This window comes from Puma concolor, chromosome D4, assembly GCF_028749965.1.
Source record: "Puma concolor isolate L17-30 chromosome D4, mPumCon1.1.hap2, whole genome shotgun sequence".
NCBI lineage: Eukaryota > Metazoa > Chordata > Mammalia > Carnivora > Felidae > Puma > Puma concolor.
The window spans coordinates 93,559,769-93,568,774 of record NC_141679.1 but is presented as its reverse complement, the minus strand read 5'-3'; the positions used below and the strand labels follow the sequence as shown (position 1 = coordinate 93,568,774).

The window sequence follows — 9,006 nt, the reverse complement described above, 5'->3', positions numbered from 1 at the left end:
AACACCACACTGCTTTCCAGAGCGGTGGCAGATTTTACTTTCCCACCAACAGGGCACGAGGGTTCTGATTTCTCCACATCCTCACCAATACTGGTTATGTTCTGGTTTTTCTCTTTGCTGTTTATAATAGTAGCCCCATCCTAGCCTGATCGGGGTTGGGGGGGAAGTAGACTCAAATTGTTAAAATCAGGAATGAACATGGAGACATCACTACCAACCTTACAGAAATAAAGAGGATTATAAGACGATACCACAAAGAGTTTTCCACCAGCACATCAGACAACCTAGATAAAACGGGTCAATTTCTGGGCGCCTGGGCGGCTCATTCATTAAGACTGACTTCGGCTCAGGTCATGATCTCACAATTTGTGTGTTCAAGTCCCGCATCAGGTGAGCTCAAGCCCCACTTCAGGTAAAACACAAGTTCCAGTGAGCCCCACTTCTCCATCTCTCTGTCTCTCTCTCTCTCTCTCGCTCTAAAAAAAAAAAAAAAAAAAAAAAACAACAATAAATTCCTAGAAATAAAAACACTACCAAAAGCAACTCAAGAATAAATAATAAATCTGAATAGACCTATAGTAAGAGATTGAATCAGGAATCAAAACCCTCCCAACAAAGAAAATCTCAGTGCCAGGATTCACTGCTGGTTAATTCTACCAACCATCTGACAAAGAATTAACACGACTTGTCCCCAAATTCCTCAAAAAGAGAGGAGGGGACACTTCCTAATGCATTCACCATTGTTATCTTCTCCCTGGGGGATATTGTTCTCGTGGTTTCCTTTAGGTATTTGTGCATATTTGAAATAGTTGGTTTTGGGGCGCCTGGGTGGCGCAGTCGGTTAAGCGTCCGACTTCAGCCAGGTCACGATCTCGCGGTCCGTGAGTTCGAGCCCCGCGTCGGGCTCTGGGCTGATGGCTCAGAGCCTGGAGCCTGTTTCCGATTCTGTGTCTCCCTCTCTCTCTGCCCCTCCCCCGTTCATGCTCTGTCTCTCTCTGTCCCAAAAATAAATAAACGTTGAAATAGTTGGTTTTAAGTAAGTCTAGAGAGTCTAATGCATGAGCTTCCTCAGGAACGGTTTCCATCAATTGCTTTGTTTTCAACGGTCTACGGGGTCCATGTTCTTGTTTCTTTGCACACCTCAAAAGTGTTTTTTAGTTGGGGTGCCCGGGTGGCTCAGTTGGTTAGGCATCCGACTTCAGCTCAGGTCACGATCTCATGATTTGTGAGTTTTGGCCCCGCATCAGGCTCTCTGCCGTCAGCACAGAGCCCACGTAGGATCCTCTGTTCCCCTCTCTCTCTGCCCCCCATTCATTCTTTCTCTCTTTCAAAATAAATAAATAAACTTTTTTTAAAAAGTGTTTTGGGGGAGGCACCTGGGTAGGTCAGTCGATTAAGCGTCTGACTTCAGCTCAGGTCATGATCTCATGGTTTGTGGGTTCAGACCCCACGTCAGGCTCTGTGCTGACAGCTTGGAGCCTGGAGCCTGCTTTGGATTCTGTGTTTCCCTCTCTCTCTGCCCCTCCCTACTTGTGCTCTGTCTCTGTCTCTGTCTCTCTGTCTCTCAAATAAACATTAAAAAAATCTTAAATGTTTTTTGTTGAAAATTGACATTTTGAATAGTATAATGTACAACTCAAATATCAGTCTTCCCCTCCAGGGTTTACTGGCACAGCTCGCAGTAGTTGCTACTGTAGTCACTTTTCTGAACTAATTGTGTAAAATCTGTATTCTTTGTCGTGTGTGGTCACCGAAGTGTCTGTTCTGTGAATGTAGTGCTCTTTGGGCAGACATTTCCTTAAACACCCGGAACCACCGCCCCCCCCCCCAAAGAAGAAAACAACCTCCAGTCTTTACAGATGGGGAGGACATGGTCTGCAAAGATCAGGATACACCTTCCACACCACCCAGGCTGTTTACAACTCTGCCTTGACCTTTACTTCCTAATTGCAGAGTCTGACAGTCACCAGAGGGGAGAGCCGGGGCCCTTCTCAGGTCTTTCCTGAACATGCACCCAGCCCATGCGTGCAAGCGTCCTAGAGGCTCAGGAATAATGGGCCAGAGGTTCTAGGTCCTTATTCCCTAAAGCTCCTCACCACTCGGCCTTTCTTCCAATCGTTCTGCTCGGTTCAGCCATTGCCTTAGGCAGCCGAGACTAACATATGCCTTGAAATGTTTTGAACATTTAGTGCCCTCTGGTAGCCACCTCACCACTGGGAGAGTTGGTGGCCAGCAAGAAGTCACAATGACACCAAGGGTCTGGACCTGGTGTCTCTCTCCTGACATGGGGACACCTGCAGGAGGAGCAGTTACCTGACACGGACGGGTGGGCAGGGGAGGCCCGAGGCCCCCACGGGTGTGTGTCTGGCATCTGGACTGAACAGTTCGGTTCAGATGGGGTGGGATGGGTGAGGCCCAAGGGACGGGGCCCCGGGGTCCTTCAGGCCGAGGAGGAAGATGAGGGGAGCACAGGGGACTGAGGAGGCTCAGGTTAGACAAGACAGAGCTGAGCAACTCCTCTGGGGGAAAAGTGGGTCAGGTCCAGGCTCACGGGGACAGACCCTCAGGCCACTGTGCTTCATGAAATAAGCCAGTCCCTAAAGGACCGATATTGGAGGACCCCGCTCATGACAGACGGAGAACAGTCCGATTCATAGGCGTGGGAGGAGCAGTGGGTGCCGGGCCTGGGGAGGGGGATGGGTGGGGGAGGGTTAGGGTCTAGTGGGCAGACACAGAGTTTGGGGTGACGAAAAAGTCGTGAAGATGGATGGAGGGGGCAGTTGGAGAACCGTGAATGTACCTATTGCCACTGAATTGTACACCTGAACACGGTTAACATTATCAAGGTTATAGGGGCGCCTGGGGGGCTCAGTCGGCTGAGTGTCCCACTTCGGCTCACGGTACGTGGGTTCGAGCCCCGCGTCGGGCTCTGTGCTGACGGTTCGGAGCCTGGAGCCTGCTTCGGATGCTGTGTCTCCCTCTGTCTCTGCCCCTCCCCGCTAGCTCATGGTCTCTCTCTCTCTCTCTCAAAAATAAATAAACCTTAAAAAAATAAAAAAATAAATAGAAAAGCATCCGACATAAAATTGGAGCCGTTTACAGCGGCAAGTGACCCAGAAATTGTAACAGTTGGCCAACGTCACGGAGAAATAGCAGTGGCAACGCGGACCGCCCTGTCCTTGAAGTGAGAAGGGAGACGCGAGGTGGACACACTGCAGCACTCAGGCCTGGCCGGGGCCTCGAGGAAGCGCACAAGGCAGGTTTCCGGGACAACCCGCAATTCCCTTCATCCGCCAGAAACATTTTAGTGGCAGTGACAGGGCGAGCGCGACACCCACAGCACCGCAGTGACCGAGGGAGGCCAGGGGGTGGGGGGGCTGTCCTGCCCCAGCGGGCGGCGGGCTGTGCCTCAGGCTGCCGGGAAGCCAGGCGCCAGCCAAGGGGGTCCTGATCCGGCCTCACCTTCACGTCCTGCCCGCGGCTGCAAGCGACCTTTCAACTCTGACCAGGAACCCGAAGAGCAAGGGGTCTTGCTGGAGCCGCGCCCCCCGGCAGGCCCCCGGTCAGGCCTAACTGTGCCCGTGCCCGATGCGGGCGGCGCGGGGCCTCGGCGATGTCCCGCGACCGGACAGAGAAAGGGAGCGGCGACAGCCCATCTGCTCTGACGGCTGGGGTCAGGGTGGCACCCCTGACGGACACTAGGCCAGCCCGTCTTCAGTCCCGGATGCCCCGGTGACTCTTGGGCACGGTCACATACCTCAGCTTCTTCACGACGGCGGGCCAGCCCAGCAGTTGTTCGTCCCACAGGTACTCGGGGGACAGCACCTTGGTGGGCTTGTGGTCGAGCAGGTACCTGTTCAGGTGGCTCTCGTCGTGCCACACGGCCTCGATGCCGTGGGCGCAGTCGACCACCATGGCCTGGTGACAGGCCGACGTGAGCCGCAGAACCTCGGCCACCGACCCCCCGAAAAAGCCTACCGTGTAGTAAAAGTCGCCCTCGTCCCTGGGGACGTGCGCCTGGGACTGCGGCCGGTGCTCCTAGGTGAAGGCCTCGCGGGCCGCCCCGTAGAAGCCGGGGTGCAGGGTGCCGAAGAGCGGGGACAGGATCTCCACGCCCACGTGGTCGCGGAACCTCATGTCCACGTCCGCGCACACCAGATACTCCACCTCGTGGAGGAAGCGCCGCCGGGAGAAGTTGCGGATCATCTCCATGCGGTGCGTGGACACGTCCTGCCAGCGCGAGTAACTCCGGACCTCCAGGACCACCACCTGCCTCCCTTCCCCGGGGGCACGCGGGGCACATCCCCCGGCCGGTCGGTGAACACGTAGTAGGAGACCTTGTGTCCCACCATGAAGTGCTTCTCCGCCGTCTGCAGGAACAGCTCCAGGAAGGCCACGTATCTGCAGGGACAGGGGACAGGGCGGGAGGAGGGTCGCTGCCAGAGGCTGGCGGCAGGAGCCCAAAGCCGGGGGCCGCGGACCTGTGCGCCTTATCGAGGAGGCAGACCCTGGGCTGCTGAAGGAACAGCCGCTGTCCTGGCCTGTCCTGGGCGAGTCTGCCCGCGGCGCCTCCCTAACCTCTGCCCCGGGGGACGGGGGACCATCAGCGCCCCATCTTACAAAGGGGAGCGAGCCTGAGGCGGAGGAGGCTGGAAACCCGTGCGGCCACGAGTCAGCATGCTGGAGCCAGCAGCGCACCCCCGTGCCGAGCTCCCTTGGCAGACCCCCTCCACCCGCGAGACCCGCCCCTGGCAAATCCCCTGCAGGGTCCCACCTGCTGTGAGGGAGTCGAGACCCTTCGGGCACAGCTCTGGTCAACGTGCCCTCGCAGACTTCGCAGAACCTGCAGGGCCGGCCACCTGCCCGTCTTGGCTCAGTGGTCGGTCCCTGGCCCCCCAGGACTGTGTCTGCCCCTGCAGGGCCCTCCCTTGAAGGCTACTGGGCCGTCAGTCAACGGCGGGTATTCCGAGAAGGCGTCACCCCCCCATCTCCCCCAGATCAGGACTCAGGCCCAGCATGTGGCCAGGGGAGGCCAAAGAGGGCCCCTGGAGGAAGAGGGGGCTTGCTCGGGCCCCAGCACTGAACGCGAGCGTGGAAGCTTCCGGGTCCAGGTCTGTATCTCCCCAACCCCAAGAGGTTGGAAGTCTTCTCCAACCGCCTCCCACGGCTGGTCCCTCTTCGAGGGGGCTCGCTGCTCCCCACCCTGCACATAGCAGCTCCCCCGTCATCGGGCAAGTGCAGTGAGCCCCTCGGTGACAGTTTTTTGAGCAGGCCCTAAGGCTACTTCCCGGTGCCTGGCCCAGAAACCCCTCCCACAGGGAAGGTGGGCACTCCGTTTCAATAGGGGACATGCACACACACACACTCACACACACACACCCCTGCCCAGCCACCAGTCAGGTCACCAGGGGCAAGTCCAGACCCAGCCGATGTGATCGTGGGTTCACAGCTCGACTCGGGGAGTCCGGTTTCCTCTGAGGACATGCCCACCACCTGCCCACCCCCTGGGGACTGCACTCGGAGCCCAGAGGGGACACACGCGGACAGCCAGCGCACGTGCAGCAGGCAGCTACTGGCACTGGCCGAGGAGCCTGGGCAGTGAAGCTTCTGGTTGGTGATTTCAGCCGCTTGTCTCCAGGGACTGGAGTAGGATTCTGAGGCGACCCTGTGCCCTTCTTAGTCCCTGCACTTGGGGCCAAGACCTGGGAAAGGGGTTCCAAAGGCCTCAGGGCCATCCTCTGGGGTCTCGGGTGAACTCTGCGGAGGGAGGAAGCCCCACCTGTCCACACGCAGGCCCAGCACCTACGAGCTTTCACTTCCCCCGTGGCGATCCCGAGAGAGGATGCTGTCGTCAGCCCCACTTTCCAGAGGCTCAGAGAGACCACGCCACTTACCTGCGGCTGCCCAGCTCATTCAGCGGAAGTCACCTGACCCTGGAGTCCCAGGGCCTCACTGCTCAGCTCCCTCACAGGAGCCTGGGGTCTGGCACCGAGTGCTGTGCCTGACCTGGCTGTCCCCCCTCCATGACCGTCACCCTATAAGGGAGCACACAGGAGCCCAGCTCCACAGGCACTGGCTTCCTACCCGTCCAAGGAAGCACACAGCCTCCTCCCTTCTGCTACTGTGGCCGGAGGAGGGCTCCCCTGCCGCCAGGATGTTGGGGTGCTCTGCTCCTTCCTTGACTCAGCAGAGGAGCAACCTGGGATCACTGATGGGTCTGGAGCTGCCTTCCTGGGTGACGTGCAGCCTTCGGAAAGAGAGCCAGGTGGTGTCCACTCACTGAGCCCGGGAAGACTGCTGAACACGTGGACTTTCACATTAACCCCTAGGAGGACAGGCTGGGTCCCCACCCACCGTGTGCTGAACACACAGCCAGACCTGATGTCCTCGGTCTCTCCTACATCCCGGTCCCCACCCTCTGTCATCTCATCTACTTACTTTTTTTTTTTTTAATGTTTATTTATTTTTGAGAAACAGAGAGAGAGCATGAGCAGGGGAGGGGCAGAGAGAGACGGAGACACCGAATCCCAAGCAGGCTCCAGGCTCTGAACTGTCAGCACAGAGCCCGATGTGGTCGGGCTCGAACTCATGGACCGCGAGATTCTGACCTGAGCTGAAGTCGGACGCTGAACAGAATGGGCCACCCAGGCGCCCCGTCACCTACTTACTTTTTGATCGCAAACACCGTTAGTCCGATGGTGGTGTTCTGGAGCCGGACCTGCTCATTCGGGATGTCAATGTTGAAGGTCCCTTCCCAGACGATGGGGGCCAGCCAAGGGGTGAGGACAAGGACATCTTTCCTACTGTGGCACAAGAGAGCCACCCGGTGTCAGTAGCATGACAGTGAACACACAGAGGGCCCTGGTGCATCACCACCCCCACCCGGGACCCCACCCCACCCCACCCACCCAGCGTGCACCCCATCAGGGACCCACAGGGCTGACCCTCCTTCCAGAAGGCCTTCACATGTGCAAGAAACAAATGACATGGAAATCAAAACTCAGACTCGTGCAAATCACTCGCAGCCCTTAGCGAACACTGGACCCTGCTGGACCTCAGCGTGGGAGCTGGGATTTGCCAGCGAGGGGCGGGGGCCGTCCTCCGGGAAGGAGGAGGCGCCCCTTGGGCATTCTTTGGTGGAGAGAGAAAGGACGGAGAATAATTGGTCGGCTCCAAATTCAGACTCAGAAGCTGCCGAAGCAAGTTCCCGCCGAGTTTTCAGTGAAACTGCCTTTTAATGTACATGATGAGTTTGGGGGGTGTTCAGCAAGTTAGTGACGAGGGTGTTAGCACGTTGGGCTGGGGGTAAACCATCCTGAGATAAAACAACACGATGGGAGTGAGTCTGCAGGAAGATGGAGACCAGACACGTCCCAGTCCATGGGAGCAGGCGTCAGAGATGCGGGGCGTCCCGGGGAGGGACTCGGGCAAGTGAAACCCAAGGGACGCAGCGCTGGTCACCTTCAGACGGGCAGGTTTCTGGTCTGGGGACCGGCAGCCCAGGTGACAACGTGAGGAAGCACAGGCCCCAGCCGATCCCCAGCGAGAAGTGTGACCGGCTCCCCTCTCTGGGACAACAGAGCGCAGCCCCCATCCGCGGCCACAGGCGCGGACCCTCCCCCAGCAGAGCTCGTCCCAGGACCACGGAGAGACTCTGGTGCAGCGTGCGGGGTGAGGCGGGTGCCGGGTGTGTGCTCTTCCCGAGCCAGCTTTCCCCGGGCCTGGGTGCCGGCCACTCAAGTCTCTTCCTCTGCATCCTGTGTCCCCACATCAGAATTTCCAAAGCGCCCCAGCCCTGGAACATGGGCCATTTGTGAGTTTTCACTCCCAGCTTCCTCAAGGGATCAACCGTGTGCATAAATCTCTCCTTTTTCAGGACACAAGCAATCAAGTGGAGTTTCTGGGTCAAATTTTATATCACTTGTCAGGTACAAGCCTCGGCTTTCAGCCTCCACGGTCTCCTGGGCCACTGAGAGCCTTGCTTGGGAAACGGGGGTGCAGAGCCCCCGGGACTATGATGTCCAGGAGGGATCGGGCAGGCGAGCTCTGAGTGGAGTGACCAGGGTACCTGGGGTGACCGGCCTAGCAGGGACCGTCCCGACCCCAGCCCCATACCGGCCCCCACGACGGTGGCGGTTGAGGAAGGCGTGGACACTCGTATGGGTAATTCCACAGCTGGTGCTGGAGCTGCTCTGGCTCGAACGGGGCTCTAATCCCGGAACTGGCCCCAGGGCTGAAGCTGGAGCTGGCCCCATCTCTGCAGCTGCGGCAAGAGGCAGTGCTGGACGTGGCTCCAGCTCTAGGGAAGGTGCTAGAGCGGCAGGCACCTCCAGAGAGGACCCAGACCTGCTTCTGCAGCCGGATATAGCTCTGGAGCTGAAGCTAGAGCTTCTGCTGTAGACTCTGGCTCTGGCTCCTGAGTGGGTGCTGAAGCGGCTTCAGCTTTGGCCCTGGAACTGCAGCTGGCCGTGCAGCCAGTGCGAGGGACACAGCTGGTGCCAGAGTCCCGGGGGATCCAATCCCGGAACCGCTGCGGGAGCTGTCCGTGGTGCTGGAGCTGCTCTGGTTCGGAGCTGGCTCTCGTCGCCACTGCTACGCTGGACCCGGTGCCGGGGGCCCTGCTTGCATCGCCGGTCCTGGATGTGGCCCTCCGGCTGGTGGGGAAACCGGCGGGGGAGCTGGTCGGAGCCCCGGCGTTGGCTCCACCTGCAGAACCGGTGTCCGGGTGGACGCCGACACCAGAGCTGGCACTAGAGTGGACGTGGGCTCCGGCACAGGAGGCGGTGATGGAGCCGGTGCCGGAGCAGGACGTGGCTGGGATGTCGGCGCCGGAGCTGGTTCTTTGTCCGGAGGTGGCATCGGCTCTGCGTCTACCACAGGTGCCCAAGGCCGCTTTCGCTCTGGAGCTGGCGCAGCAGCTGGCACCTGCGGGGGCTTCTGCTCCGGACCCGGTATGAGAACTGTTGCTGTCGCAGGCTCTGGCTCTGAAATCGGTCCTGACTCTAG

General features: G+C 58.8%; 1 pseudogene across 1 annotated transcript; it reads right to left on the bottom strand.

Moving 5' to 3' along the window:
* Positions 1–3,064: 3,064 nt before the first annotated feature.
* LOC147575152 (histo-blood group ABO system transferase-like) lies at positions 3,065–7,662 on the bottom strand (annotated as a pseudogene). Its single transcript, XR_015243199.1, has 3 exons — positions 7,280–7,662; positions 6,669–6,803; positions 3,065–4,401 (listed from the first exon to the last, which is right to left on the bottom strand). The product of XR_015243199.1 is annotated as a histo-blood group ABO system transferase-like (transcript).
* Positions 7,663–9,006: the final 1,344 nt, after the last annotated feature.